At 45.6% G+C, this 17,397-nt stretch overlaps 1 long non-coding RNA gene across 1 annotated transcript; it reads left to right on the top strand.

Moving 5' to 3' along the window:
• The first annotated feature begins 1,860 nt into the window (after nt 1-1,860).
• LOC144388424 (uncharacterized) lies at nt 1,861-13,458 on the top strand. Its single transcript, XR_013452796.1, has 3 exons — nt 1,861-9,019; nt 9,177-12,047; nt 13,283-13,458. It is a non-coding gene; the product is annotated as an uncharacterized LOC144388424 (long non-coding RNA).
• The last annotated feature ends 3,939 nt before the right edge of the window (nt 13,459-17,397 follow it).

The following is a 17,397-nucleotide window of genomic DNA, read 5'->3' as shown; positions in this document are numbered from 1 at the left end:
CGTCTAGTGTGTCTTTGTGTACATCTACATGTTAGATTGTCTCTGAGTACGTGTGTGTGTGTTGTGCGCTCATCTGAGTCATGCGTAGATCTGGAGCTGCTCCTGAGGGGGCGACTCTCAGCACGTCCTGATGGCGTCCTGATGGCGTCCTGATGGCGTCCTGATGGCGTCCTGATGGCTTCCTGATGGCTTCCTGATGACGTCCTGATGGTGTCCTGATGGCGTCCTGATGGCGTCCTGATGGCGTCCTGATGGGTGATGTCCGGATGGCGTCCTGATGGCGTCCTGATGGCGTCCTGACAGTGTCCTGATGCCGTGATGTCCTGATGGCGTCCTGATGGCGTCCTGATGGGTGATGTCCGGATGGCGTCCCGATGGCGTCCTGATGGCGTCCTGACAGTGTCCTGATGCCGTGATGTCCTGATGGCGTCCTGATGGCGTCCTGATGACGTCCTGATGGCGTCCTGTTGGTCTACAGAGACAAGGAGAAGAGACGTGAGGAGGATCATCAGGATGTGAGACAACATTCATGAATCCAATTATTTTAATTTGATAAACTTTTCCAAAATTCTTTCATGTTTATATTTGTGTGTGTAAGTGTACATTATATATTTGTTGTTGTTAATTTCTGTGTATGCTTTTCATGTTTAGTGCGTCTCTGTGCAAACCAACACAGTGTAAGTGTGTTATATGTACTGTTATATGTGTGTGTGTCTCTGTGTAAGTACTTTTATATGTGAGTGTGTCTCTGTGTAAGTACTTTTATATGTGAGTGTGTCTCTGTGTAAGTACTTTTATATGTGAGTGTGTCTCTGTGTAAGTACTTTTATGTGTGTGTCTCTGTAAGAACTTTTATGTGTGTGTGTGTGTCTCTGTGGAAGTACTTTTATATAAGAGTGTCTCTGTGGAAGTACTTTTATATGTGTATGTGTCTCTGTGTAAATACTTTTATATATGTGTGTGTGTGTGTGTGTCTCTGTGGAAGTACTTTAAGTGTGTGTGTGTGTGTGTGTGTGTGTGTCCCTGTGTAAGTACTTTTATATGTGTGTGTGTGTGTCTCTGTAAGTACTTTTGTATATGTGTGTCTCTGTGTAAGTACTTTTATATGTGTGTGTGTGTGTGTGTGTGTGTCTCTGTGTAAGTACTTTTGTATGTGTGTGTGTGTGTGTGTGTCTCTGTGTAAGTACTTTTGTATGTGTGTGTGTGTGTGTGTGTCTCTGTGTAAGTACTTTTGTATGTGTGTGCGTGTGTGTGTGTCTCTGTAAGTACTTTTATATGTGTGTGTGTCTCTGTGTAAGTACTTTTATATATGTGTGTGTCTCTGTAAGTACTTTTGTATATGTGTGTGTCTCTGTAAGTACTTTTATATGTGTGTGTGTGTCTCTGTAAGTACTTTTATAGTGTGTGTGTGTCTCTGTAAGTACTTTTATATGTGTGTGTGTGTCTGTAAGTACTTTTATATGTGTGTGTGTGTCTGTAAGTACTTTTATATGTGTGTGTGTCTCTGTGTAGGTACTTTTATATGTGTGTGTCTCTGTGTAGGTACTTTTATATGTGTGTGTCTCTGTGTAAGTGCTTTTATGTGTGTGTCTCTGTGTAAGTGCTTTTATGTGTGTGTCTCTGTGTAACTGCTTTTATATGTGTATGTGTCTCTGTGTAACTACTTTTATATGTGTATGTGTCTCTGTGTAACTACTTTTATATGTGTATGTGTCTCTGTGTAACTACTTTTATATGTGTATGTGTCTCTGTGTAACTACTTTTGTTTGTGTGTGTGTGTGTGTGTAAGTACTTTTATATGTGTGTGTGTGTTTGTGTGTGTGCGTCTCTGTGTAAGTACTTTTGTATGTGTGTCTCTGTGTAAGTACTTTTGTATATGTGTGTGTCTCTGTAAGTACTTTTGTATATGTGTGTGTCTCTGTAAGTACTTTTGTATGTGTGTGTGTGTCTCTATGTAAGTACTTTTGTGTGTGTGTGTGTCTCTGTGTAAGTACTTTTGTGTGTGTGTGTGTGTGTGTATGTGTGTGCGTCTGTGTAAGTACTTTTGTATGTGTGTGCGTCTGTGTAAGTACTTTTGTATGTGTGTGTGTCTCTGTGTAAGTACTTTTGTATGTGTGTGTGTCTCTGTGTAAGTACTTTTGTATGTGTGTGTGTCTCTGTGTAAGTACTTTTGTATGTGTGTGTGTCTCTGTGTAAGTACTTTTGTATGTGTGTGTGTCTCTGTGTAAGTACTTTTGTATGTGTGTGTGTCTCTGTGTAAGTACTTTTGTATGTGTGTGTGTCTCTGTGTAAGTACTTTTGTATGTGTGTGTGTCTCTGTGTAAGTACTTTTGTATGTGTGTGTGTCTCTGTGTAAATACCTTTGTATGTGTGTGTGTCTCTGTGTAAATACCTTTATACGTGTGTGTCTCTGTGTAAATACCTTTATACGTGAGTGTCTCTGTGTAAATACCTTTATACGTGAGTGTCTCTGTGTACATGTACATGATAACAGCAGGAATCAGAGGTTTATCTGGAGGTACTAACTCTACGTCACAGCTTCCGTTACCCGATAGTACAAACACATGATTCACAGCAGTACGGCTGCAGTCTGTCTGGATTCCTCACTCACCTCGAGCTCTGTTGAGTGCAGCAGAACGCGTCTTCATCTCCTCTTCAGACTCCTGAGGCGTCACGATCGCTTTCTGCAGGTTTCTGTCCGGAAAACTTCAGTGGGTGTAGATGTGAAGTTTGAAGTCTTTAGTCTTCCTGGGGTCCATTGTTGGTCCAAGTCGGAAGTCCAGGGGTTGATGGAGGTTTTTGGCGGGGTTCCTCAAACACCTGCGGGCCAACCCTAACCCTATCTAACTGAACATATTGTCAATCGCTTTCTGAACGATGACTTTCCACTCTGTGTCCAGCAGAGTCCAAGGGTTGAGGGACCTTTTTGGCAGGGTTCCTTGCTGTCAACTGAGCTCTTCTCAGCTTCTTCAAAGTACTCACCGAACATATTGTCAATCGCTTTCTGAACGCTTACTTTCCACTCTGGGTCACACTCAAATTCTTCCACTTGGGTTTTAAAGTCACAGACCAGATCATGATCTGACTGCAAACGCAGGAGTCTAGAAGAAGAGTTTTCTGAGTGTCTTCCGCTGTGTGACGGTTTCTCCAAATCCGCGGACTTCTCTTCATTGTGCTCTGCTGGCTCAGACGTAACACAATTTTTTCTCTTCCTGCTTCTTTTCCTCCCTGGTGGTGTAGTCGGCAGAATGAATCTAACCTCAGTCTTCACCACGGGGAGTCTCACGTGCAGAGAGTCCGAGTTCTTCTCTTCATTGTGCTCTGCTGGCTTGGACCTACCAGAAACGTTTTTCTTCCTGCTTTTAAAAAGGTCATCATCCAGTTCTCCAGGACGCGCCGGTGTCTCTTTTTGGTGGGGTACTTTGTCGTCTTCAAACACCCACGGGCTGAAGATACATTCGGGGGATTTCCTATATGTCCTTTCTGAGACAGCAGGATGGTCCATCCACTCGCTATTTTCGTCAACTGAGCTCTTCTTATTGAATGTACTTCCATCGGCTTTCTGAACAATGACTTCCGACTCTGGGTCACACTCAAATTCTTTCTCTTCCTCCTGGGTTTTAAAGTCGTGGACCAGAGCATCATCTGATTGCAGAGTGTTAGAACTCAGGGGTCTGCTAGAATAAGAGTTCTTCTCTTCATTGTGCTCGGCTGGCTCAGACGTGCCAGAAACGTTTTTCTTGCTGCTTTTAAAAAGGTCATCGTCAGGTTCTCCAGGACGCTTTCCTGTCTTCCTTAAGAATCTCCAGATCCTTTTTAAAATGAAAGGTTTCTTAACTCTTTCCACTTGTGGCGGTGTCCACCAGAGTCCAAGGGTTGAGGGACCTTTTTGGTGGGGTTCCTTGCCTTCAAACAAACTCTTCTCAGCTTCTTCAAAGTACTCACCGAACATATTGTCAATCCCTTTCTGAACAATGATTTTCCACTCTGGGTCACACTCAAATAATTCCACTTGGGTTATAAAGTCACAGACCAGATCATGATCTGACTGCAAACGCCGGAGTCTAGAAGAAGAGTTTTCGGAGTGTCTTCCGCTGTGTGACGGTTTCTCCAAATCCGCGGACTTTTCTTCATTGTGCTCTGCTGGCTCAGACGTGCCACACACGTTTTTCTTCCTGCTTTTAAAAAGGTCATCATCAGGTTCTCCAGGACGCTTTCCTGTCTTCCTTAAGAATCTCCAGATCCTTTTTAAAATGAAAGGTTTCTTAACTCTTTCCACTTGTGGCGGTGTCCACCAGAGTCCAAGGGTTGAGGGACCTTTTTGGCAGGGTTCCTTGCTGTCAACTGAGCTCTTCTCAGCTTCTTCAAAGTACTCACCGAACATATTGTCAATCCCTTTCTGAACAATGATTTTCCACTCTGGGTCACACTCAAATTCTTCCACTTGGGTTTTAAAGTCACAGACCAGATCTTGATCTGACTGCAAACCCAGGAGTCTAGAAGAAGAGTTTTCTGAGTGTCTTCCGCTGTGTGACGGTTTCTCCAAATCCGCGGACTTCTCTTCATTGTGCTCTGCTGGCTCAGACGTGACACAATTTTTTCTCTTCCTGCTTCTTTTACTCCCTGGTGGTGTAGTCGGCAGAATGAATCCAACCTCAGTCTTCACCACGGGGAGTCTCACGTGCAGAGAGTCCGAGTTCTTCTCTTCATTGTGCTCTGCTGGCTTGGACCTACCAGAAACGTTTTTCTTCCTGCTTTTACAAAGGTCATCGTCAGGTTCTCCAGGACGCTTTCCTGACTTCTTTAAGAATCTCCAGATCCTTTTTAAAATGAAAGGTTTCTTAACTCTTTTCCCCTGTGGCGGTGTCTCTGGCAGAATGAGCCCGACCTCCTTGCCCACCCAGCAGAGTCTCTTGGTTGAGGGGTGAGGTTGTATCTTAACAAGCGCTTCGGCAATCTCAGATTCAATTCTGTCGCTTTGCCTGCTTTGTGTTGAAACAGTGTCTTTCATGTTGTCCATCTTATCTCTGTGTGAACACTCAGGACATGAAGACTTGTCTGCGTTTGCTGTATTTTGAAACTGCAAGAAGATGCTTTCACTCTCCACAGGTCGGACTTGTGATCTTCTTTTCAACAACATGCAGCTTCTAAAGCAACATGTAAATGGATCAAGAAATCCACTGCTGTATACTGAGTCACTATCTAGCACGTTCTCCATCTTATCTCAATGCTAAAACAGTTGTGTAAATCCTTAAGAATTAGTCAGTACAGTATCTTGCCTGAGTAAGCCTTCCTTTGTCCTGCAAAGTTGGGTGTGAAAGATGTCTTGACACAGGAGCACAAATAGAATGTTGGAATGTGGCCGGTTGTCATGGAAATGCCCTTTGATCTTGATGATGTCATCGGTTGCCAAGGCGATGTTACGTATGTCATGTCAATGATGTCATTGATGTCAATGATGTCATTATGAGTTGTACACATTCTTCACACTTTCTGCTATTAAAACCGTTCAAATATTAAAATATTCATCTTCTTCAGGACATTTCTGCTATGACCTTTCTAGCTCTTTTCCAAGTATTGTTCTTCGAAACTTCTTGTCATCATCTTTTATTTCTTCCGTGGCACCTTTCAACTTTCAGCTATTGAAACCGTTCAAATATTAAAATATTCATCTTCTTCAGGAGAGGGGGGACTATGACCTTTCAGCGTTTCATTTTCTTGTGGGGCTTTCTGCTGTGCTGAAGGGAATGACAGTGATGGGTTAGTTAGTTGTATGGTTTGATTTTGACTTGTTTGCTGTGATTTGAATGGTTCTTTGAAGTGTTATTCTAATATTTTGTGACTATTTTATGATTAAAGCTTTTTTTTACCTGAGTGCCTAATTAATTGCATGAGATAATCATGTGACCAAATGCTGCTAACCTGAAATAAAAAGAAAAGAAGTGAAACGTAGCTACTGCCTGGGACTCTCAGTCATTCAATCGGTCTGCAATTTAAGTGCAATCCAGTAACCTAAAACTCCACGTAAAACATTCCATCCCTATTTCAAGTTGGGGAAAAGTGCAACAAAGTAGGAACTTCGGCAACTTGACAACAATATAGCTACAAACTCAACAAAACATAAAAGTGCAATTGCATCATGGATCATGGGAAGGTGGCGACGGTTCATGTGACCTGGTGATCACATCGTAGGACGGTGGCGATAATCAAAGAGGCGACGCTAAAACAATAAAGGGACATGTGTATCGACCGCGCACGCTAAATAGCCCATTTGTAGTGGTCGAGTGGACGGTTTGTCCGGGGTGGGGAGGGGCTGCGGGGCGGGGGGCTGCTGTCAGCCCGCTGGTGCTCTCTCTCCGCTCGCTGCGGTCGGTTATCAGAACGTGGCCCAAATGACCCTTTTCAGACTTTATGAACAAATACAGAATCCCTGTGTGTTCATTTCTAAAGCATCGCATTAAGACACACATCAGTTCATTATTTAAGACGATGCGCTACTTGCAGGTCGATGTGTTGTGCCTGATTCTCAATAAAGTTAGAAAAAAATGATTTACGGCAAACGCGTGGTCGTGAAGATGCTCATTAACATGTAATTTGCATGAGGAGGAGGGGGCGGGTCCATGTCGCCACTGAGAAAGGATCCTTCCACCGACCACCGGAAGAACCGACCACCGACCAATGCAACCTGCCGCTCCGAAAAAGGAACCTTTCACCGACCACCGGAACCTGCCGTCCGGACAAAGGAACCGACCACCGACCACTTTTCTCACTCGGCCCTACTGCTCAGCTGCGATCAGTCAGGCATTTTGAGCTGGCGGGACCGGCGATGGCGATCCTCCGATTGGCCGAGACTGCTGGGCGGGTCTTCTCGATCTTCCAATCAGGAGTGGGGGATATCACAGCCTGCTTTGCATATCTTTGAATGACCCACATGAGGTTTCCGACGGCAGCCGTAACGAACGGCTATAACCGAATATACACATGACAACATGTAAAGACACAAAAGCATTTCACGTATAAAATGCTGTTCACTATTTACAGACAAAGTTCAACCTGAACTATCACAAAATACTAAGATGTGCTAGCTAGCTTTCTGTTTGACCAAAGTCACGCTGGCCTACTGACCAATCACGGCGCACGTCAAAGTACTTATGAGGCTACCTGGGTAACAGAGTTGTGCAGTGTACAACAAATGATAAGTTGCATTTGCAGTTTAACTTGTGCAGCTAAATGATTTAATAAAGGAGTGAACTTACAAAGCAGAGAGTCCACAAAGCAGGCAGGAACATTAGTCAGTAATGAAGTAAACAAAACTCCATGAAGGACAAACGGACAAATAGAGGGAGGGAAGTCAGTGGCATTGGATTGATAAACAAGGGAAGTAAGATGAGCAGGAAGTTAGGTGAGGTGATCAGGGGGTGAGGTAAGCAGGACGTTGGGTCAGCTGATCAGAAGATAAGGTAAGCAGGAAGTTGGGTAATTTTCCAGCGTATTAATGTAGGGGTCTTAAATATTATAGCATCACTCCAGAAGGCCCATGGTAAAACCAATCCTTTTTCTGTTAGGTCAGTGTTACAGGACTCATACCAGACTTATTCAACTGCATAAGTTGCCATAGTTACTGAGCTCAAACTGTTGATTTTCTGCAACCAAATAAGCTGACAATGAGACAGGCTAACAGGAATAGGCCTGGTTTATTTGGGAAATTTGCTCTATGGAAGGGACCCTAAATGTAGTTTGCTTCTAAAAACAGTTCTATCCTCCTACCCAACAGCACACTGACTGAGTAAGAGGCCTCCTTGTTTGAGCTGACTATTGTTGTCGTTGGAGACCAACCAGAGGTAAAAGAGAGTGAACTTTGGACTGATATCCATCAAGGGTAGAAGATGAAGCTTTTCGGGTGGAACTGTGGTTTTCTAAAAGTGGTGTGCTCTGGTAATTGTTATTGTTATGAGTTTTGACGTCAACTTGTAGTCCAACCCAGTCTCACAGCAAAAGGTGTAATAGCTACGCTGTGGACCAACGTGGTCTATTATCTGTGAAAAACACAATATTTTAAGAAAGCATCAGCATTTGTATGCATTTCGATGGCATTTCTAGCGAGAAGTATGCGTTATATTTTCATAATCTTCTATCAGAGAATGTAGAAGACCTTCCGTTTATTAGTTTCTAGTGAAGCAGTTGCAAGGCAATGTAAATGAACGGGCCAAAATAAAATGTAGTATTGTCACGATTTTGGGAAGAAAGTGTGAGAATACCACGTTCCACAATGTAGCTATTACACGTTTTGCATCGTCTCTCTCTCCATCAATTTACTGTACGCTGCTAAAAGGGCAAAATAAAAATAACAGAAATAAAAGTTTCTCAATTAGATTTGTGTCATCATATTTACGTCAGCGAGAGGCAGGCAATGTTAAAACTTACTTAACTGCTGCGCGATAACCTTGCCTGCAGTGTGGCATCTTTAACTGAAGTGCATTATGGGACGTAGCTGCTGATCCATTCATCTCCCCGGTTCTAGCCTTCTGCTTCCCGTCCCTCCCTCTGTGGGTGACAGGTGTTCGGCTGGTGAGACTGAAACGCCCCCAGCACGCGCCCACCTGCTGCTAACACCACCCAATCGATCTGACCCCCTGCACCATCCTTCCCCTGCCATTTGGAGCAGGTTTGAACTCCTTCCTCACGCTCTTCGGGGGCTCTGTGTTCGTGACGCGGCCCTCCACAGATGTGATTAGAGCTGTTCTGACTCTGGGGGTCGCTGACTTAGAGAGTGATTAAGGGCCACAGGAAACATCCTGGGGAGGGAAATATTAATCATCATGATCAATCATGATGATTAATCATGACAGAAGCCAATATCTTTAACTAATGTTGTATTGGTGTTGATGGTCCAAACACCATGTGGGCTGATGGTTCATGTTCCTCCACAGAGAGGACCAGGAGATCTTAGAGGTTCCCACAGGACACTCTGACCTGAGGAGAATGAAGCAGGAGGAGCTGGCTGGGTGTCTGCAGAGCAGTAAGAGGATTTCTCTACAGACTCACCATGCTGATAAATGAGACCTTCACTAATGTCTCAAGAGATGGACAGAATATATTCATAGTCATTCTCTGAGAAAAGGACATGTTGAAATATATTCTGTGACTCATTGATCTTCTTTGTTGTCTTCCTTCAGGACTTCCTGCTGCAGTTTGTCAGCGTGAACTCAAATCCAACCTGAAGAAGAAGTTCCAGTGTGTGTTTGAGGGGATCGCTAATGCAGGAAACCCAACCCTTCTGAATGAGATCTACACAGAGCTCTACATCACAGAGGGAGGGACTGCAGAGGTCAATGAAGAACATGAGGTCAGACAGATTGAAACAACATCCAGGAAACCAGGCAGACCAGAAACAACCATCAGACAAGAAAACGTCTTCAAAGATCTCAGCTGGAGGAGAGGAACCAATCAGAACAGTGATGACTAAGAGAGTGGATGGCATTGGGAAAACAGTCTTAACACAGAAGTTCACTCTGGACTGGGCTGAAGACAAAGACCACCAGGACATACAGTTCACATTTCCATTCACCTTCAGAGAGCTGAATGTGCTGAGAGAGAAGGTGTACAGCTTGGTGGGACTTGTTCATCACTTCTTCAGTGAAACCAGAGCAGCAGGAATCTGCAGGTTTGAGAAGTTCCAGGTTGTGTTCATCTTTGACGGTCTGGATGAGTGTCGACTTCCTCTGGACTTCCACAACAATGAGATCCTGACTGATGTCACAGAGTCGGCCTCAGTGGATGTGCTCCTCACAAACCTCATCAGGGGGAAGCTGCTTCCCTCTGCTCGCCTCCACACGATAACCACGGATAACCACACGACCTGCAGCAGCCAATCAGATCCCTCCTGAGTGCGTTGGCATGGTGACAGAGGTCAGAGGGTTCACTGACCCCCAGAGGGAGGAGTACTTCAGGAAGAGGTTCAGAGATGAGGAGCAGGCCAGAAGGATCATCTCTCACATCAAGACCTCCCGAAGCCTCCAGATCATGTGCCACATCCCAGTCTTCTGCTGGATCACTGCTACAGTTCTGGAGGAGATGAAGACCAGAGAGGGAGGAGAGCAGCCCAAGACCCTGACTGAGATGTAAATCCATTTCCTGGTGGTTCATTCCAAAGTGAAGAAGGTCAAGTACGATGGAGGAGCTGAGACGGATCCACACTGGAGTCCAGAGAGCAGGAACACGATCGAGTCTCTGGGAAAACTGGCCTTTGATCAGCTGCAGAAAGGCAACCTGATCTTCTATGAATCCGACCTGACAGAGTATGCTATGCGTCTGCTAAATGACCTGTAATGTAATGTAATGTAATGTAAAGTATGGCATCGATATCAGAGCAGCCTCAGTGTACTCAGGAGTGTTCACTCAGATCTTTAGAGAGGAGAGAGGACTGTACCAGGACAAGGTGTTCTGCTTTGTCCATTTGAGTGTTCAGGAGTTTCTGGCTGCTCTTAATGTCCATCTGACCTTCATCAGCTCTGGTGTCAATCTGCTGTGAGAAGAACAAACAATCTCCCTGTCGTCTAAAGTCTCTAAAGACAAACCTGAACCAAAAGTGCCAGAGTGCTGTGGACAAGGCCTTACAGAGTCCTAATGGACACCTGGACTTGTTCCTCCGCTTCCTCCTGGGTCTTTCCCTGGAGACCAATTAGACTCTCCAACGAGGTCTGCTGACACAAACAGGAAGTCACTCACAGACCAATCAGAGAACAGTCCAGTACATCAAGGAGAAGATGAGCGTGGATGTGTCTCCAGAGAAAAGCATCAATCTGTTCTACTGTCTGAATGAACTGAATGATGTTTCTCTAGTGGAGGAGATCAATGGTTCCTTAGATCAGGACTTCTCTCCACAGAAGAACTGTCTCCTGCTCAGTGGTCAGCTCCGGTCTTCATCTTACTGTCATCGGAAAAAGATCTAGAGTTGTTTGACCTGAAGAAATAGGAAGAGGAGGCTCTTCTGAGGCTGCTGCCAGTGGTCAAAGCCTCCAACAACAAGTACAGAGAGAGTTAGATTCATACATCCATCCATCCATTGTCAAACCGCTTATCCTGCACACAGGGTCGCGGGGGGGCTGGAGTCCATCCCAGCCAACTTCGGGCGATAGACAGGGTTCATCCTGGACTGGTCGCCAGCCAATCACAGGGCTAGATTCATACATCAGAACTTAAATATGCTGCCATATTTTTCCTTCTCCCCCCCCCCGTCACAGTACATTTCTGACTTTCAAAAGATTCTTTCTGCTTGCATGACTTTAATCAAATTTGTATTTTCCGACTATTTCCATAAAAATGTTTATTTTCAATATAATGTTCCAATTGAAATGTTTGACATTATAGAGTTAGTAGTAATGTTATCAGATTGTTGATGTACATTAGTGGGTGTTTAGTTGTGACAGGAAACCAGTCAGTAACCATGTTAATGTGATTCTTTTGTGTGTTTGCAGGCTGTCAGGCTGGTTTGTGGGCTCTTAACTACTCAAACAACACTTGGATGTTTAGATGCTGGTCATCTGCCTCCAGTGTGTGTTTGGTCCTTTAGTCCAGACATTATTATTAAGAGACAAACAGTCAGAGAAACAATTTGTTAAAAACTCCCGGGCGACGCTGACGACAGCTCAGGACGTTTTGTCACAGTACCGTGGATGTAAATAAAGACACCGAGTGGACATTAATTGAATCCTGACCTGACAGTCTCCAGTTTTACAGCAGGAATGTTTGGTGTTTTAAAGGAGTTCAGCTCCACCTGCTTTTGGTGCTTTGCACTGAGAGCCACTTCCCCGGATGATAAGAGTGGACTTGTTGAAACTAGAGGTGACAGTCGGCCACAGACGCTCAGTGAAGAACCAACAGCTGATGGTGGACCTGGAATTAGTATCAACTATATCGTAGAAATGAACAGAACATACGATGCTGTGTGTGTGCGTGTGTTGAAGGTTCATAGCAAAACAACAGAAGTAACAGAACATAAACTCACTGGATATCAGTATACTCGCGTGTTCTTATTACATCCCCACGTGAGTAGTTTCCAGACTTTACTTAAGTAGAAATTTTGGGTATCTATACTTTACTGTAGTATTTATTTTTCAGACGACTTTTTACTTCTACTCCTTACATTTTTACGCAAATATCTGTACTTTCTACTCCTTACATTTTAAAAACAGCCTCGTTACTTCCGGCTTGTCGTAGTTCAAAAACACACAAACACAAAAACCCATCTAGATAAACGGCGCTATGCGGACAGTGAATGTGATTGTGTTTGGATGAGAATAGAAACATTTAGCATCCAGACACCCGGTTGGTTTTCTCCGCGATGCGCCTGCAGATCGGAGCGACACCGGGTGGGAAAAGTGGTCTTTGGAAAGTTGGTATTTAGCGACATGGACCCTCCTCCTCTTCCTCCTCCTCTTCCTCACGCAGATTTGTCCTAAATGTTTTTTCTAACTTTATTGAGAGTCTGGCACAACTCAGCGACTTGCAAGTAGTGCAGCGTATTAAATAAAGTGATGTGTGTCTTAATGCGGCTTTGGAAATGAACACAAAGGGATTCTGTATTTGCTCATGAAGCCTGAACATTCTGGTTATTTTGATAACCGACCGCTGCCAGTTCAGTAATTCTCATCATTATAAACAGGGGTGAGCCCCCCACCCCGTAAAAAGTCAGCCCCCCCCCCCTTCATGACGTAGTGAACCTGGGGGAGACACCGCAGTCTACCGAATCAATGCAAACAACGTGTGTGAGACTCGTGTCACTGTAAAATGGGTTGTGGTTTTATCTGTTTTAAGTCAGATACATTTGTTGTTTTCTTGTGTCTCTGAATGTCGCCATGTTTCCACCATCCCAACGGCAGGTCACGTGACCTGGAGGCGCCTTCTGATCACATGGTAACGGACTGACATGTTGTGTCAGCGAGGTTACGCATTAACAGTTTGTCCGTAATGGAATTTCTTACATTTACTTTTATACTTTAAGTAGTTTTGAAACCAGTACTTTTATACTTTTACTTAAGTAAAAAGCTTGAGTCGATACTTCAACTTCTATAGGAGTCTTTTTAAACCCTAGTATGTGTACTTCTACTTGAGTAATGAATGTGAATACTTTGGACACCTCTGGAAGCCAAACAGAATTAGAGCTACTTGCTTGTTTGGGCGCATCGAGTGGAAGCGGCCTAATGACAGACGTGGTTTGTGTCTCCACTCTTTATTACATCTTCTCCTGAAGTCAATGTAATTACGCCTGTTTCCTTTTCAGCAAAGCACATGACCGTCCTGTGATTTTATGTCTGCGTGAGTGTTAAATCCCAGCAGAACTTTTGAGTCGGTTTGGAGCGAAATGCAGCCGCTCCCCTGGTTTGTGCTGCTGGCGCTTTGTGCCCCTGAGTTCTGCTGGTCCGGACCTCTCCACGCCCAGTGCAAAGTTGAATGGTATGCTATATTTATGTATTCTACATTTTTTGATACCAGATGTGTTGTATCAGGTTTTCATAGCAAAACTACTTCATATTGTATAACTCACATCTCAAGTTTCTCTTACACATGCACATAAGTTTTAAATGGGTTATTATTTATTGAAAGTAATAAATAAGAAATTAGAATTAGAATTGACCCACTGTATTGACAATTATTTAGTAGCAGTACTTTCTCTACTTGGTAGTTCAGTTTACAATTAGGTGGGCAAAACATTCCTATTCATATTGGTGTGAAGGAAACATGTTTATTTTACTACTTTGTCTCTCACTCTGTAACTGTCTCCTAAGTTAACTAAAAGTCTTAGAAATGATTAATAATCGATCTATTGACAATCAATTATTGAATGATACTTTCAGCCAAAATAACGTGAAAAAGAAGAGTAAAGCCTGTAGAGTTCCTTAACAAACAACAAAGAAACTTTAATGTGTTTTGGTTGCTTCAGGACATTTGACATTTTCAGATAACCTCTCTAAAACAGCTCAAGCTCCAGTGTGAGATTAAATGATGTATTTGTGCAGCTTTTTCTCGAGTTGGTCTTTATTTTAATTTGAATATGATTTCAATTAAATAAATGTTACATTACAGGTCATTTAGCTGACGCTTTTATCCAAAGCGACTTACATTACATACACTTTAAACCCATGGCTTTATACGTTTTGCCCGGAGCAATTAGGGGCGTCTTGCTCAGGGACACTTCAACTTGAGACATGGGGCAGCCGGGACTCGAACCACCAATCTTGCGGTTCCCAGCGCACCCGCTCTGCGCCACGACGACCCAAAACCCCAAAAGTTACAAAATCAAATACAAAACATGTTAATTCAACAATGTAGAAATGATGTTGAGCACACTAATATATGTTGTGTTGTGACTAGAATATGATATGTAGCCTTTAAAGCCTTCCTAATAAAGATGAGATGACAACAGACACACATGGTTTAAATACACTAGGGAGGTGCAGGTGATTGGACACAGGTGGAAACTATTAGACGATCACAGGGGATGACGGGACAAGGCAGGAAGTGAAGTTACCCGGGGACACGAGTGGCAGAAAACTACAAAATATAACATGAAGTGAACCACACCGTGACAGTACCCCCCCTTAAGGGCCGAATTCCAGACGGCTCATACTAGAGCGGACAAGGGCTGGGAGGGAGGGAAACCCGAGACGTTGGTCGGACCACCCGGGAAACTCTGGCGGGCGGCCAAACGACCGGGGAGCCTCTGGGGGTCGGCCTGGCGGACAGGCACACTGCCGGGGAGCCTCCGGGGGTCGGCCCGGCGGACGGTCATTTGGCCGGCTCCGGAGCGGCGACTGCAGGGCATGGAACGTCTCTGGAATGGCAGGCTCTGAGACACTGGAAACCTCCGGGGTAGTCGGCGGTAGCTCGGGGACACGGAACACCTCCGCAGTCGCCGTCGGCTCGGGGACACGGAACACCTCCGCTGTCGTCGGCGGCAGCTCGGGGACACGGAACACCTCCGCGGTCATCGGCGTGAGGATGTAGGAAGCTGGAGTTGCCAGCTGGAGGGAGCGGGAAGCCCCCGGAGTCGTGGGGCCGGTACCGGTTGGGTCGGGGGCATGGATTGTGGCGCTGGCTCGGGGATCGGGGGCATGGATCGTGGCGCTGGCTCGGGGATCGGGGGCATGGATCGTGGCGCTGGCTCGGGGGTCGTGGACCTGGATCGGGGCGTCGGCTCGGGGGTCGTGGACCTGGATCGGAGCGTCGGCTCGGGGGTCATGGGCTTGGGTCGGGAGGCCGGGACGGGGTGCGCTGCGACCCAGCAGGGTCGGGATGTTGCTGCGGCCCAGCGCTGGACACTGTGCGCTGCGGCCGAGCGTGGGGACCGTAGGTAGCCTGGAGCCGGACCGCAAGGTCCATCACCCGCTCCCAGGAAGAATCGCCGCCGGACGACCACAAAATGGCCTCCTCCTCTGGGGACCATGTGGTGTGCGGCGGATGGTGACCCAGATGCCTACTGAGGGCTCCAGATGGGGAGACGGAGTAGTACAGGTACCCAGCTGGAACCCCCGGGAGGACCTTTCCCCCATTATGGGCAGCCCGCTGGAGACTGCGTGGACCGCCCATTGCCAGACGGGTTCCCCTGAACTCGTCCAGGGAAAAAACTCTGCTGAGTCCTTTCTTGGTCGCGTCATTCTGTCAGAGACAAGGACATGCGTGGCGAAAGACAATGACGCGACAAGTGACAACAGACACACATGGTTTAAATACACTAGGGAGGTGCAGGTGATTGGACACAGGTGGAAACTATTAGACGATCACAGGGGATGACCGGACAAGGCAGGAAGTGAAGTTACCCGGGGACACGAGTGGCAGAAAACTACAAAATATAACAGAACATACTTCCAAAACTTATTTCTTAGTGTGCATTTCTCAACACATTTCATTTATCTATTCAAACACTCCTCTCTCTCCCCCTCCACACTCCCAAAGCGCGCTGTTTAATCAAACACGGTTTTTAAGGAACTCTAACCTCGGGTCACCGACCCGCAGCCTTTCGGGGCTCCAGATCCCCAGGACACCACACTTGGCGAAATCAGCCCTCGTCAGGGTCTGAGGGGGTCACCAAACCAGAGACCAGGATATTGACTCCAAATCAATTCGCTTGATTCATGCTGGATTCTAGATCCCTTGATACTCGCAGGTATCCACTAAACCATTGTGAATTCATTTATTCCCAAACTTCAGCGCCCTTCGATTCCTTTGATTCATGCCGGATACTCGATCCCTTGGTGCTCGCACGAACCCACTAAACAACAGTAGTTATTTCTTCTTTAGTCCAGAACTTCAGTCCCTTTGGGGGCTCGGCAGGTGTTTCCAGCCGGTAAAGGGAACAGTTTTGACCGCGCGCTGGTTAGTGTCACGTGATGCTCCGGGTGGATGAATGGTGAACGTGTGACGGGAGTAAACTGGCAAATAAGTGGACTTGTTTACAACAACACAAAGGCTACAGGACTCTCATTCATCCGTCATGAGAAAACAGCGGCGCGTCAATGAGGGTTTCCGGACAAAATGCCGTCTAGTGTGTCTTTGTGTACATCTACATGTTAGATTGTCTCTGAGTACGTGTGTGTGTGTTGTGCGCTCATCTGAGTCATGCGTAGATCTGGAGCTGCTCCTGAGGGGGCGACTCTCAGCACGTCCTGATGGCGTCCTGATGGCGTCCTGATGGCGTCCTGATGGCTTCCTGATGACGTCCTGATGGTGTCCTGATGGCGTCCTGATGGCGTCCTGATGGCGTCCTGATGGGTGATGTCCGGATGGCGTCCTGATGGCGTCCTGATGGCGTCCTGACAGTGTCCTGATGCCGTGATGTCCTGATGGCGTCCTGATGGCGTCCTGATGGGTGATGTCCGGATGGCGTCCCGATGGCGTCCTGATGGCGTCCTGACAGTGTCCTGATGCCGTGATGTCCTGATGGCGTCCTGATGGCGTCCTGATGACGTCCTGATGGCGTCCTGTTGGTCTACAGAGACAAGGAGAAGAGACGTGAGGAGGATCATCAGGATGTGAGACAACATTCATGAATCCAATTATTTTAATTTGATAAACTTTTCCAAAATTCTTTCATGTTTATATTTGTGTGTGTAAGTGTACATTATATATTTGTTGTTGTTAATTTCTGTGTATGCTTTTCATGTTTAGTGCGTCTCTGTGCAAACCAACACAGTGTAAGTGTGTTATATGTACTGTTATATGTGTGTGTGTCTCTGTGTAAGTACTTTTATATGTGAGTGTGTCTCTGTGTAAGTACTTTTATATGTGAGTGTGTCTCTGTGTAAGTACTTTTATGTGTGTGTCTCTGTAAGAACTTTTATGTGTGTGTGTGTGTCTCTGTGGAAGTACTTTTATATAAGTGTGTCTCTGTGGAAGTAC

Source organism: Gasterosteus aculeatus, chromosome 15 (genome assembly GCF_964276395.1).
Source record: "Gasterosteus aculeatus chromosome 15, fGasAcu3.hap1.1, whole genome shotgun sequence".
NCBI classification, from domain to species: domain Eukaryota; kingdom Metazoa; phylum Chordata; class Actinopteri; order Perciformes; family Gasterosteidae; genus Gasterosteus; species Gasterosteus aculeatus.
This window is presented reverse-complemented; position numbering and strand designations above follow the sequence as displayed.